General features: G+C 48.2%; 1 protein-coding gene and 1 long non-coding RNA gene across 2 annotated transcripts in view; both read right to left on the reverse strand.

Annotated features, from left to right (window-relative positions):
• The window catches only part of PRKCQ (protein kinase C theta), a 53363-nt gene extending 44144 nt beyond the window's left edge, over positions 1 to 9219 (reverse strand). The window contains exon 1 of the mRNA XM_081210021.1: positions 9037 to 9219. The gene's annotated coding sequence lies outside the window, so the exon portion shown is untranslated. The remainder of the gene's footprint in view (positions 1 to 9036) is intronic.
• Positions 1 to 11749, reverse strand: part of LOC308595853 — a 222866-nt gene extending 211117 nt beyond the window's left edge. Inside the window, exon 1 of the long non-coding RNA XR_014012123.1 lies at positions 11582 to 11749. This is a non-coding gene — a long non-coding RNA (uncharacterized lncRNA). The remainder of the gene's footprint in view (positions 1 to 11581) is intronic.
• Between the last annotated feature and the right edge of the window lie 1984 nt (positions 11750 to 13733).

Below are 13733 nucleotides of genomic sequence, written 5' to 3' on the forward strand. Positions count from 1 at the left end.
TAGTGAGCAGGGAGAGGCTGGGGCAGAGAGCAGTCCAGAATCAGTGGCAGGAGAGGAAGGGGGCCAGGAGACAGGTTGCTGAAGAAGCCAGGGCAGGGGTAGGCAACCTAAGGCCCATGGGCCATAAGCAGCCCACAGAGGTTGTTTAACTGGCCCCCGAGCCACCCCCGAACTGAGCCGCCCGCTCAGCGAGTCCCCGTACACTGCACTAAACCAGAGCAGCGCAGTGTGGGGACTTGCTTCCACGGTGCCGGAGCCTCTGAGCATGCTCAGATGCAGAAAAGCGTGTTTGCACAGGCGCAGATGCTGGAAATTGTGGCCACACACACTCATGCGCGTGCACGATCTGACCCACAGAGGGAACCGACCCCTTGCTGAGCCCTGAGCCAGGGAGTCTCTCCCTCCTGCTGTAACCAATTTGCCTCACCACTAGTCTCCCAGAAAACGTAGAGGAGTGAAGAGAGAAGAGCAATGAAAAAATAGATGAAGGAGCCTGAGATTGTTTGGGAGTATCCGGCCTGCCTGTCGGTTTAATCCAGCGCCTGTGGCAGTTTATTTCCTGGGGTAAAATCCTAAAAAAACCCTCAACATTTGGCTTCTGGTCAAGATGGCATCGGGCCAAGCAGTCAGCCCCAGAGTGCCACAGATTTTATTTGAATTCTAATGACCCAGGGAGAGGAGGAATCTTAGGGAGCGGTGGGGACATTTAGCCCATAGCTGTCAACTTTCAGATTTGCAAATAAGGGATCAGCAGCCTCGAAAATAAGGAATCAGCAGCCTCACCTGTCCCGGGGACAGTCTATGGGATATCTAACAATCCGGGATAGCAGCAGGAAGCAGCAGGAAACGACGCTAGAATAAGGGAATTTCCCGCAAAAAAAGGGAAGGTTGACAGCTATGATTCAGTCCCCACAATTGCCTCATTGGGGAAGACCTAATGGGAAGAGTTGCTGTCATCACTAGGCCTGTGCTGTTTCGGTTTCTTCGAATAAAGAGTTAACTTCACCTACACTGGGTACAGTCGTACCCAGTGGCGTAGCGTGGGTTGTCAGCACCTGGGGCAAGGCAAGTAATTTGCACCCCCTAACCTGGGGCAAGGCAAGAAATTTGCGCCCCCTAACCCGGGGCAAGGCAAGCAATTTGCGCCCCCTAACCCCTAACCTGCCGCCGCTGCCAGCTTCTTCTTGCTGCTGCCTAGTCTGGTCTGGTGTGGTTCTCTCCCGTGCTCAGCGCTGTGCTGGGCGGCCGCTGCACTGTCCCTCCCCCAGATAGTCCCTCGCTCTCGCTCCGCACCGCACGCCTGGCACCCACCCCCTCCACAGTGGGCGGCGACCCAGCGGCTTGGATCGGATTCGCACAGCCAGCACTGCAGTGAGTGAGAGAGAGAGTGAGTGAGCCAGGTAGGGGCAGAGAGCTGTGAGCGCCCCCCCAGATGTTGCGCCCGGTGCGGCCGGCCCCCCCTGCACCCCCCACGCTACGCCACTGGTCGTACCTCAGAAGTCGAACGGGATCCGTTGCGGAAGTCCGTTCGACTTCCGAAACGTTCGGAAACCAAAACGTGGCTTCTGATTGGCTGCAGGAGCTTCCACCAGAAGCCATGTCGGATGTTTGGCTTCCAAAAGGATGTTCGAAAACTGGAACACTCATTTCTGGTTTTCGATCATTTGAGAGCCTGAACGTTTGACTCCCAAGGCGTTTGGGAGCTGAGGTACGTCTGTATTTTCTCGCTGATCATGCCTGACACTGATTCCTGACATCAGGCTTCATTTTCCTGAAGTTTCATGGAAGCCTTTTACAGGGTTATGTCCCCCATGAAGAGAGAGTCCTGGAGGCTTGTGGTGTCTCTGAACTATCTACAGAGCGAGAAATATTAGTAGGTGCGCATTTGGTGTGCAGGGGCAGGGCGGCAACAATTGGAGCCCGGTTAATTTGCTTTCATTCCAAAATGATTCATTTATTCATTCCCTTTATTAGCTGCCTAATAAAAACATTTCTCCAAGCAGCATACTGTATGAGGGAACGCAAAAAAAATAAGCAACAATCAATGGGCAACCAATAAATCCCATCCAACTGAAATTCAATATTAAAATAAACAGATGCAGGGAAGAATGAATGGGTGGGAATGAGAGTCTAATCAGGTCTCCCATTCATAATATTTGGGGTTGCAGCAGAGGTGGGTGGGTTATCTTATTATGGTTGTGGCGGCTTATAATTACATGGCTGGGTAGACCCTCCTAGAATCATAGAATCATAGAGTTGGAAGAGACCACAAGGGCCATTGAGTCCAACCCCCTGCCAAGCAGGAAACACCATCAGAGCACTCCTGACATATGGTTGTCAAGCCTCTGCTTAAAGACCTCCAAAGAAGGAGACTCCACCACACTCCTTGGCAGCAAATTCCACTGTCGAACAGCTCTTACTGTCAGGAAGTTCTTTCTAATGTTTAGGTGGAATCTTCTTTCTTGTAGTTTGGATCCATTGCTCCGTGTCCTCAACAAAAAGTTTCCGGCACATGCCAAACACAATACTGCAAAGGCAGTTGCCTATTTTGTGTTTTAATATTTTGTTGGAAGCTGCCCAGAGTGGCTGGGGCAACCCAGTCAGATGGCGGGATATAAATAATAAAATTATTATTATTATTACAGTGGTACCTCGGGTTACATACGCTTCAGGTTATAGACTCCGCTAAGCCAGAAATAGTACCTTGGGTTAAGAACTTTGCTTCAGGATGAGAACAGAAATCGCATGGCGGCGACAGCGGGAGGCCCCATTAGCTAAAGTGGTGCTTCAGGTTAAGAACAGTTTCAGGTTAAGAACGGACCTCCGGAACGAATTAAGTACGTAACCAGAGGTACCACTGTATTAATTTCATCAATGGGCAGGGAGTTCCAAAGGGGAGAAGCCACCACACAGAAGGATTGATTCCGTGAATGTGTGGAATGAACATAGACAACACTTAGAGCTCCAATGCATACAATTTGAATGTATAGTGGTACCTCAGGTTACAGACGCTTCAGGTTACAGACTCCGCTAACCCAGAAATAGTACCTCAGGTTAAGAACTTTGCTTCAGGATGAGAACAGAAATCGTGCTCCGGCGGCAGCAGGAGGCCCCATTAGCTAAAGTGGTGCTTCAGGTTAAGAACAGTTTCAGGTTAAGAACTGACCTCCATAACGAATTAAGTTCTTAACCCGAGGTACCACTGTAAAGCCATCTCCCGTTCCTGGGGAGATGATGTTGCGGGCTAGGAGCAAGCCCTCCCCACATGCATTGGGTGGGCTAGCCCTTGCGCCATTGGATGGTTCTTGGCCACATCATCCCTAGGCCATCCAATCCGGATGGTCCAGGGGCGTGGCGCGGGCTATTTAAACTTCCCGTGGCCGAGAACTTGCCCCTGTTTTCTCCCTGCTCGGTATTCCGTTAAAGCAACCTTTCTCAACCTGTGGGTCCCCAGATGTTGTTGAACTACAACTCCCATCACCCCTAGCTAGCAAGGCCAGAGCTGAGGGATGATGGGAGTTGTAGTCCAAGAACATCTGGGGACCCACAGGTTGAGAACTGCTGTGTTAAAGGACTCCGGGGGGCGTGGTCTCTGTCCGAAGCCCCAGACGGGGGGCTAGGACCATGGCACAACCCCTAGCGGTGACCCTGGGGGAGTTCCTAGTTGATGTGCATCAGCAAGGCCCCCTCTACTGGTGATTAACCCTTCCAAGACTCCTGCAGATGGACAGGAGTCAGATATAGTCGTGTGGTTTCCAATGCCTAAGCCAATGCCACTCACATTCTGTAACCAATGAAGTTGTGGCCTTTTTCGCCCATTAACCTAAAATACTGTTTTGTGTCTCTTTATTTCACTTCGCAGGAGGGTTTGGGACCTTGCCACACAATGTCCCGATACCGCCTAGAATTAAGAAACAGCTGCCCTGGACACAGAATTGACCTGCGCCACCATGGACAGCTGTGAGTCCAAAATGACTCCCAGGCTGCGCACCTGGTCCTTCAGGGGCACAGTTACCCTATTCAGGACCAGGGAGTCCTCCACACCCACCCGCCTCCTGTCTCCCCAAAACAGTACTTCTGTCTTGTCAGGATTCAACCTCAATCTGTTAGCCGCCATCCATCCTCCAACCGCTCATCATGTGATGTGTCCCGCCCTCCACCTAGTGCTGGCATGCCGGATGGGTAATGGGGAGCATGGAAGTGGTCTCCGCACTTGGCTTTCTCCTCACTGCGCAACATGGTGGGGAGAAGGCGGTGAAGCAGGCCACAAGGTTTGGGGGGAGCCCAGCCCCGTCCTTGAATTTTTTGTGGGGGCTGAAGACCCCTTAGCCCACCCCACTTGGTGTGTCTGCCCAGTACGGTGTACCGCTGAGTACGCCCAGGAAAAAAAACAAAGCACTGTGGGGCGAACAAAGGTATTAAACATTCAGGGTTGTTTTTTTTTTTTTTGTCTGTAGGTTTCTCATTCAAACATCTCTGTTTCCTGGAACGGCTGACTCTCCGCCTGTAAGTTTCCTGCTCCAACCACACACTGACACTCTCAACTTTCTGCCACCTAACTGTCACACTTAATTCGAGGTGCTGGGAGCCAGCCCATCTAGTGGGTCTTAAAGGAAGCAGTGCTCCGGTGCCAACACTCGTGCCCCTCAGAATTAGGCCACCAGAATCAGAACGTTGGAGAATGAGGGAAGAGCCGCAGAGCATCATCTTCACATGCATAATGTCACAGGTTCAGTCCCCAGCAGCTCCAGTTAGGGCTAGGAACAGCTTCTCTCCAAAACTCTGGAAAGCCACTGAGCTACAAGGACACCAACTGCCTGACTCAGTATAAGGCAGGGTCCTATTTTCTTGGACGTGTGTGGTGCTGTGGGTTAAACCACAGAGCCTAGGACTTGCCGATCAGAAGGTTGGCGGTTCGAATCCCCATGACAGAGTGAGCTCCCGTTCCTTGGTCCCTGCTCCTGCCAACCTAGCAGTTCGAAAGCACGTCAAAGTGCAAGTAGATCAATAGGTACCACTCTGGTGGGAAGGTAAACGGCGTTTCCGTGCGCTGCTCTGGTTCGCCAGAAGCGGCTTAGTCATGCTGGCCACATGACCCGGAAGCTGTACGCCGGCTCCCTCGGCCAATAAAGCGAGATGAGCGCCGCAACCCCAGAGTCGGCCACGACTGGACCTAATGGTCAGGGGTCCCGTTGCCTTATTTTCTATTTCCTCCCCAACAACTCATACCTACAAAACCTCACTTAGACATTTTTCAGTTTGTTTACTGGAAATGTTTACGGAGCTGTCTTTCCACTCAAAACCGAATGTTCAAGGGGGGTCATAGATCAATATTAAAATTGATAAAACAACAAAAAGCATAAATCAACACGGTGAAAGAATAAAAGCAGCAGTCCCAGAAACATGGACAGACAAATCTGTCAGTTTTGCTTTCTCTCTGCTTCTCGTTCAAAACATCAGCAAGGCCACATTTCCAGATCAGTTTGCAGTAAAAAGAAGTCAACATGTAAATTCATCAGCATTTTCACGAGGATTTCCCCTAATGCATATAGTTTGCATGCAATTTCGCCCAACACACACATTTCTGCAAATCAATTTTCCCATATATGATGCTTTTCTGTGTGCTCTTTTTTTCATTAGCATATGCATCTATACGCACACTTTATCCTAATTCAGGGTATTCATAATGAAGTATACAGTTTCAACACACTATAAATGGAAGCTGTATATTTCATTATGAATCGCCCTGTATATGCACTTGTCCACACAATGCTTGGCTGAAGAACCGAATTACAAAATTCAGAAAAGTGTGGCTTTCAAAGGAGGTTGTGTTTTACTTCAAATGGTATTTTGAATTAGGCAGCTTCACCTTTACATGTGAACCAAATCAAATTTATTCCCCACCCCTACCAGGAACACACCATGAGTTCAAAAGTCCTAAATTGGCCTGTACTTGCAGATGCTTTTCCAAATAAAAAATTGCTTAGCAGGCAGCATTGAGCAAGGTGCAAAACGGATCTCTTTGAGGAAGGGCATCCCACCAATAAGAGCAAAAAGTCAACAAGTTTTGGTTTTTTTGCGACCAGTTGTCTCTCTAGACGTCCTTTTGAGATGGTGACCTGGTCTCCAAGTTTGCAAAGGCCAGTTTTTGATCTTGAAGGGCTGTCAAAAGATAGTCTGTTCAAGGTCTGGTTTAAAGAGAAATAACCTCGAAGCAGCCCTCCCACACCGGAGAGCAGACTGAGCAGTCCATGGCTCAGCTGACTAATAATAATAATAATAATAATAATAATAATAATAATAATAATAATAAACCTCTCCATTCTGAAGGAAATCAGCCCTGAGTGCTCACTGGAAGGACAGATCGTGAAGCTGAGGCTCCAATACTTTGGCTACCTCATGAGAAGAGAAGAATCCCTGGAAAAAACCCTGATGTTGGGAAAGATGGAGGGCACAAGGAGAAGGGGACGACAGAGGACGAGATGGTTGGACAGTGTTCTTGAAGCTACCAGCATGAGTTTGACCAAACTGCGGGAGGCAGTGGAAGACAGGAGTGCCTGGCATGCTCTGGTCCATGGGGTCACGAAGAGTCGGACATGACTAAACGACTAAACAACAATGCCAATTTATTATTTGTACCCCGCCCATCTGGCTGGGTTTCCCCAGACACTCTGGGCTGCTTCCAACAAAGATTAAAAATACATTAAAATGTCACACATTAAAAACTTCCCACAACAGCAGCTCACTTCCTAATTGACTGCCATTGTTGCGTTTCCCTCTGGCATTTACACAACGGCAACTTCCCATGAGTTACACAAGCAGCGTTCTAACACAGACACAACAAATGACACCATCCTGACTTCCGCGTCCAGATTCCCCAACTTACACACTGAATACAGAAGGACCATCTACAGAGTTGTAACTAGAGATAGGGGAGAAACATGATTCAGTTTGTAGTTAAAGGTCAGCCGGTTTAATTTGCACTGTTGGAAACAATGCATAAACCTAAACACAGCCGGATTTTGCAACGCAGTTCTTCAGTCAAGTGATGTGTGCATAGGTGCAAATATTGGGGAGAAAGTGTGGAATGCATATATCTGTGAAAACTGCATGCAAAGTGCATTACGTTAAGGAAACCGCTTTGCCTGAAATCCATAAATTAGGCAAAAATCGCATAGGGGAAATGGGCATGTTAGGAGAAATCCACACTTAAATGCTGATGAATTCTCATGGGGGTAAAAAAAAAACAACTGCGACTTTAAAGAAGAATGGGAACTTTTTACAAAGTACTTAAAAAGACAACAAAATGAATTGGACTCCTTGGTAGGTTTTGAATCAACATACACAAATTTTGTGTTTGGCAACACGGTAGATAGATAATATAAGGATTGAAATAATTTTATAATAGGCAGAGAGTGACGTGTGTTGAGAAATCAGAGAGAGGAGCTGAGGGAAGTCTTGTGGGGGGAAGGAGGGGTTTGATGGGGAATGGGGGAAAAGGGGGGAATAATGAATATGATATATTTTGATATACTGTTATGTAGAAATTGTTAATAAAAAAATTATTAAAAAACAGCAACAACTGGCAAACTGGTGTGGAGATGTGGAGAGCTGAATTTGAGACTGGGGAAATGAGAAACAGATCTGAAATTGACCGATTTCCCCATGCCTGGTGTCACCTTAAGGCCCTGAGATTGCATATCCAACATAGCATTTCCAACCTCTCGCCATGTGATCTGCTCCTGTTCCTTTTCACAGAGTTCTGCTGTTGGCGCTTTCTTCCCATGGCACAGAGCCGACATTAGTCACCTGCCCGTCAGACTGCTGTTGAAAGGGCAGAGGGACCAGCCTAAAAGTTGGCAACCCCAGCTCACTCCTGAGCCTCAAATAACTGTGCAGCGATGGCAAGTTGCCGCTTCGGCCCTGGGCAAGAGAAGCACTTATAGAAAGAGGAAAGCCTTTGCCATTTGAGATCTGGCCTTGCGAGGCCTGGCAGACGAGGGCAGGCGCAGAATAGGCTTGCCAGTTTATAAAGGGGGCCACCACCCCATTCAGCCCAGACTTTCACTAAGGTTTGTAACCCGAAGAGGGGGGGGGAAACAAAACACTTTTCCTGGTGTGGAGCTGAAACAACCCCTTGCTTTTCGCTGCTGTGAAAAGGGACAGCAGAAATGGATGTTCAAAAGTGACAAAATGCTGTCAAGGGGATGGCGGGGAGGAAGTGTGGGTTACAGCCGACCAAATTATACTCCGAGTAGACCCAGTAAGATGAATGAACCTAAGTTAGTCACATCTAATAACATCCACGGAAGTGAGAGCTGGACCATAAAGATGGCTGATCACCGAAGAATGGATGCTTTTGAATTATGGTGCTGGAGGAGACTCTTGAGAGTCCCATGGACTGCAAGAAGATCAAACCTCTCCATTCTGAAGGAAATCAGCCCTGAGTGCTCACTGGAAGGACAGATCCTGAAGCTGAGGCTCCAATACTTTGGCCACTTCATGAGAAGAGAAGACTCCCTGGAAAAGACCCTGATGTTGGAAAGATGGAGGGCACAAGGAGAAGGGGACGACGGAGGACAAGATGGTGGGACAGTGTTCCCGAAGCTACCAGCATGAGTTTGACCAAACTGCGAGAGGCAGTGGAAGACAGGAGTGCCTGGCGTGCTCTGGTCCAGGGGGTCACAAAGAGTCGGACACGACTAAACAACAACAATAACATCCACAGGTCTACTCTGTGATTGATAGCTTGGTCGGTAGAGCACGAGACTCTTAAGCAGAGGGTTGTGGGTTCGAGCCCCACGTTGGACAAAAGATTCCTTCATTGAAGCGGGTTGGACTAGATGACCCTCGGGGGCCCTTCCAACTTTACAATTCTATAATTCTACGAGCAAGACGAGGATTGTATACACCCTATTTCCCTCCTCTGACACACACACATATTCACTGCAAGCTTAGAGGGCCTGTGTGACATTACAAAAGTTCCAGGGGGAGAATATTCTGCCTCTCCACGGCTCCCCATTCCCCCCCCCATACCTGATCTCCAAGTTGCGCCCTCCTTCCTTGTCCCCCCGTCCTGCCTGCTTCAGCCAGTGCACTCTCAAGAAGTTCAGCTCGAGTTGTGGCTGCTGTTGTCTCCTCCTCCTTCTTCTCCTGCTGCTGCTACAGCTGCCGCTTTCAGTTACCCACATGGCCACCCACACAGCCGCCACCACCTGACTGCTGCCGTCGCTGCCCGGGGCACAGAGATGGAATTCAAGATGCCGCAGGGAGCCTGGTGTGAGAGGACGTGGTACCAGCAAGCTGGGGGCTCCCCTAGGAAATTCTCCACATTTCCACATCCGTTTGCGGGGTGTGTGTGTGTGTAGAGACCTCATCCTGAAAACTCACCGTCATATGGGTGCAAATTTCTCCTAAGATTGACACACCCTCGCATGCAGTATTGCCAAATGCACAAGCATTTTCACAAAGGAATTCCCCCCTAATGCAACACATTTTCCTGGGTTATCTTCACCAATATGTGCCTTCAAATGCACACTGTCTTTTTGGACTGAAAAACTGCACCGAATATTCAGCGACGGGCGGATTTTGAAGGACAGCTGCGTTTCGGCACGTCTACTGTTTTGAAAATGCAAACCAGGTAAAGGTAAAGGTAAAGGGACCCCTGACCATTAGGTCCAGTCATGGCCGACTCTGGAGTTGTGGCGCTCATCTCGCTTTATTGGCCGAGGGAGCCGGCGTGCAGCTTCCGGGTCATGTGGCCAGCATGACTAAGCCGCTTCTGGCGAACCAGAGCAGTGCACGGAAACGCCGTTTACCTTCCCGCCTATTTATCTACTTGCACTTTGATGTGCTTTTGAACTGCTAGGTTGGCAGGAGCAGGGACTGAGCAACGGGAGCTCACCCCGTCACGGGGATTCGAACCGCCAGCCTTCTGATCGGCAAGTCCTAGGCTCTGTGGTTTAACCCACAGCACCACTTGCGTCCAAAGGCAAACCACGTAGTTTTGCCTTTTAAATGCAACCTGGCTCAAATCTCTTCCTCTCCCTTGCGCTCCCCCTTCCAGCCTTTGCAGCCTTTTTGAAATAGGAGAAATGAGTTGGGTTCCTCTTCTGCAACTCCCCCCCTCCTCTGCCCCCCCCCCAAGTTACCATAATGCCATGCTTGGAAACACTTGAGTTTGTACACAAAGGCTGGAAATAGGAAGAGCTTTAAAAAAATTGGCTGAAGGTGGTCGAATTAGAAATTATTGCTCAAAGTGCGTTATCTATTTATTTATTTGAGTCAATTTATGAAGCTCTTCCAATTTAAAGAAAAAATCTCAAAGTGATTTCGCGGTAAAAGCGAGCCACAAGAGGAGCAGTTCGAGACAGTTCTGTATATGAAAACAGTTCAAAACAGCACCCTCTGTTTTTTAAAAAAGGTTTCAAATCCAATACAGATATGGTGTGTGTTTGTGTGTGTGTGTTCATTGCTTTCCACAAAGAAGTATCATAGACCGTAGAACTGTAAAGTTAGAAGGGGCTTTCAGTGTCATCTAGTCCAACCCCCTGAGCAAACAGGAATACGGTGGTACCTCGGGTTACAGGTGCTTCAGGTTACAGACTCCGCTTACCCAGAAATAGTACCTCGGTTTAAGAACTTTGCTTCAGAATGAGAACAGAAATTGTGCGGCGGCAGCGGGAGGCCCCATTAGCTAAAGTGGTATCTCAGGTTAAGAAGAGTTTCAGGTTAAGAATGGACCTCCAGAATGAATTAAGTTCTTAACCCGAGGTACCACTGGATCTTGGTCTGGCATCTCAATGCTGGCATAGGATGTTGCTTTTTCCAAAGTCAGAAGGTCAGTCCGTCTAGCTCATTGCAGCTCACAGCAACGACCTTTCACCTGTTCAGACCAAAAATACACCTCTGACTCCCAAGCTACAACATGTAAGTTACACTTACACACAGTTTCACTTTTGATTTATTTTTCATACCACTAGTGATTCACCTTATTGAATCCTTAAATGGAAATTCACAGAGGAACGTACATCTACTAAATGTGATCCCTGGTGGTGCAGCAATAAAACTGCCAGCGCATTTGCAAAGCGAAGCAGGGGCTGGTCTGGTTTCAAATTGGATGGGGGACTTGCGTGTTGAGATTGCTACATTGCAGGGGGTTGGACTAGATGACCCTGGGGGGAGACCAAACTTTACAGTTCTGTGATTCTACAACTAAATCCAGCAGTTTGGCAGGAGAAAGGTATGAGCCTGTGTCTGGCTAGAAATCCAACAGAAACTCATTTCTGGCAGGTCTTGCCCCCCATGAAGCAGTTGCTGAGACTGAAGGTCCCCACATGCCCATAGCTGGCATAGATAGGCAGTAGTGGTGAAACTTCACCTGTTGGATTTCCCTCCTGCTATACCACTACTTAAGGGACGCGGGTGGCACTGTGGATTAAACCACAGAGCCTAGGACTTGCCGATCAGAAGGTTGGCAGTTTGAATCCCCATGACAAGGTGAGCTCCCATTGCTCAGTCCCTGCTCCTGCCAACCTAGCAGTTCGAAAGCACGTCAAAGTGCAAGTAGATAAATAGGTACCACTCTGGCGGGAAGGTAAACGGCGTTTCCATGCGCTGCTCTGGTTCGCCAGAAGCGGCTTAGTCCTGCTGGCCACATGACCCGGAAGCTGTACGCCGGCTCCCTCGGCCAATAAAGCGAGATGAGCACTGCAACCCCAGAGTCGTCCGCAACTGGACCTAATGGTCAGGGGTCCCTTTACCTTTATACCACTACTTAATTGAAGCCATGGGCATTTGTCCAGAAAAAGACATGAGCAGGCTGCAATAAGCAGCAAACAAACTCTTCCTTGCATCTTGGATATCTAGGTCACATAGTTTCCAAGACTTTAATTATTCACCTGCAGAATTCAGCAACGCAGGTCATTAATTTCTAATGATTATCATAACCCCTTATTATTTTACATACCTTTTCCAGCGTTCTGCGGGGACAGCATTTCCAGAAAACATTTCAAATTTGCTAATTGTTTTAATGATGACAACGATTAAGGTTTCATATAATAATAGCATGATTGCTCCTCACTGCTTTCTCCAAATCTTCTCCCCAAACATTATTGCCTTTTGCAAGAGCAAATTCCTTACTTTTAACTACGCACAGTGTGAAAAGGCATTTTCTTTTGTCTGCCCTGCATCTTCCAACTGGAAAAAGATGCACAGTTTTCATCTCCTGGCCTGTTGAATGTCAGGCCAGACAAAAACATCCAAGCACAGCACACACCTCCAGGTTTCAATTTCGGGAGCTCCACACAAATCTCCCTAGGACGTAGCAGGGAAGTGAGTGCCAGTCTGGTGTAGTGGCAAGACCGTCAGTCCAGGAACCTGGGATTTGGACAGGGTTCAAATCCCCACTGAGACACAAAGTTCATTGGGTGACCTTTGGCCAGTCCTTGCCTCTCAGCCTGACCTACCTCACAGGGTTGTGGTGGGGATTAAATGAGGAGGAAGAGAACCTTGGAGGAAAAGGTGGGATTTTAATGCAATACATAAATAAAAAAATAATAAGTGAGCACACTGTGTCTCCTCTTTAAAAGCTTGGCAGGCATGGCGTGGAAGCTGTTGGGACATCTTTGTTGCTTCCATCTAGTCTTGAATGTCTTGCCTGATTCCTGAACTCCTGAATCATGACCCCTCCAGGGCTCTGTGTCTGCTGCCAAGCCTGTCCTGCTCCTTGCCTGAAGAAAGATCTCTTTCTTACGTGTAAGAGCCTCTGTATGCCTGTATTGGGCAGAAGATGCAGCGAAACAGAGAAGCTCTGGCGAAGCTATAGCACGACGAACCACAATTTAGAAAAAAAAGGGAAATGGGAGGTTCAACCACAAAATGTCCTTATTTAGTGCAGTCCCAGACGGGAAAGATTATGAAAACAGATTGACAGGAGAATGAATGAATGATAGGACTGCGCACACCCTGATGTGATCCATTTGGAGCTCAGCCCTTATGTTTAATTGGGGTTTAAACCCCAATTAAACATGCACTTGGGGGTAGGTGGGGGAAGAAAGAGATTCTGTTTTGGGTGATTTTGGTTTGATATCTGGGCTTCAGTTGCACAGCCCTAGTAAATGACACAAGGCAATACATATTGCATCACCCTCGTGGCTGCGAAGTTTTGTGTATGAGTCACTGATTGGCTGATTGGATCAGGAATGCTCAGTTTACAGGGAACCACTGCAGTCCAGTTACTATGAGGGAAGGGAAAGTTGTCAGTTTGCCTGGTATTAGAGCCTCACAGAGGGACCCACCGAGGCTTAGGAATCTAAGTGATGGGGGGCCCTCAGGTGTAACAGAAGGGCACAGGGCAGAAGATGGAGTGAGAAAGAGGAACCGGAAAGAAGGATGTCTGGAGAATGAAGGGTAAGGAAAAGGGCAGATGGGTGGGGAACTGAGGCAAGAAGGGGCTTGTCATTGCTTAAAGTCCAGAAAAAAGATGGATGACTCAGGCTATTTTCTGTCCACATGAGTCACATGCCATAAAATTGCAAGTCCGTTGCATCTCATTTCTGCACTAATCAGTAGTGGGCTTATTTCAATAAATTATTTTAAAATAGTTCAGGCTGCTTGGGAAGGTCTGTAGCTCAGCGGCAGAACATTTGTCTTGCATGTAGAAGGTGCAAGGTTCAATTTGTAGATCGGGTGGCGCTGTGGGTTAAACCACAGAGCCTAGGACTTGCTGATCA

Source organism: Podarcis bocagei (genome assembly GCF_964188305.1).
Source record: "Podarcis bocagei genome assembly, chromosome: 10".
NCBI classification, from domain to species: domain Eukaryota; kingdom Metazoa; phylum Chordata; class Lepidosauria; order Squamata; family Lacertidae; genus Podarcis; species Podarcis bocagei.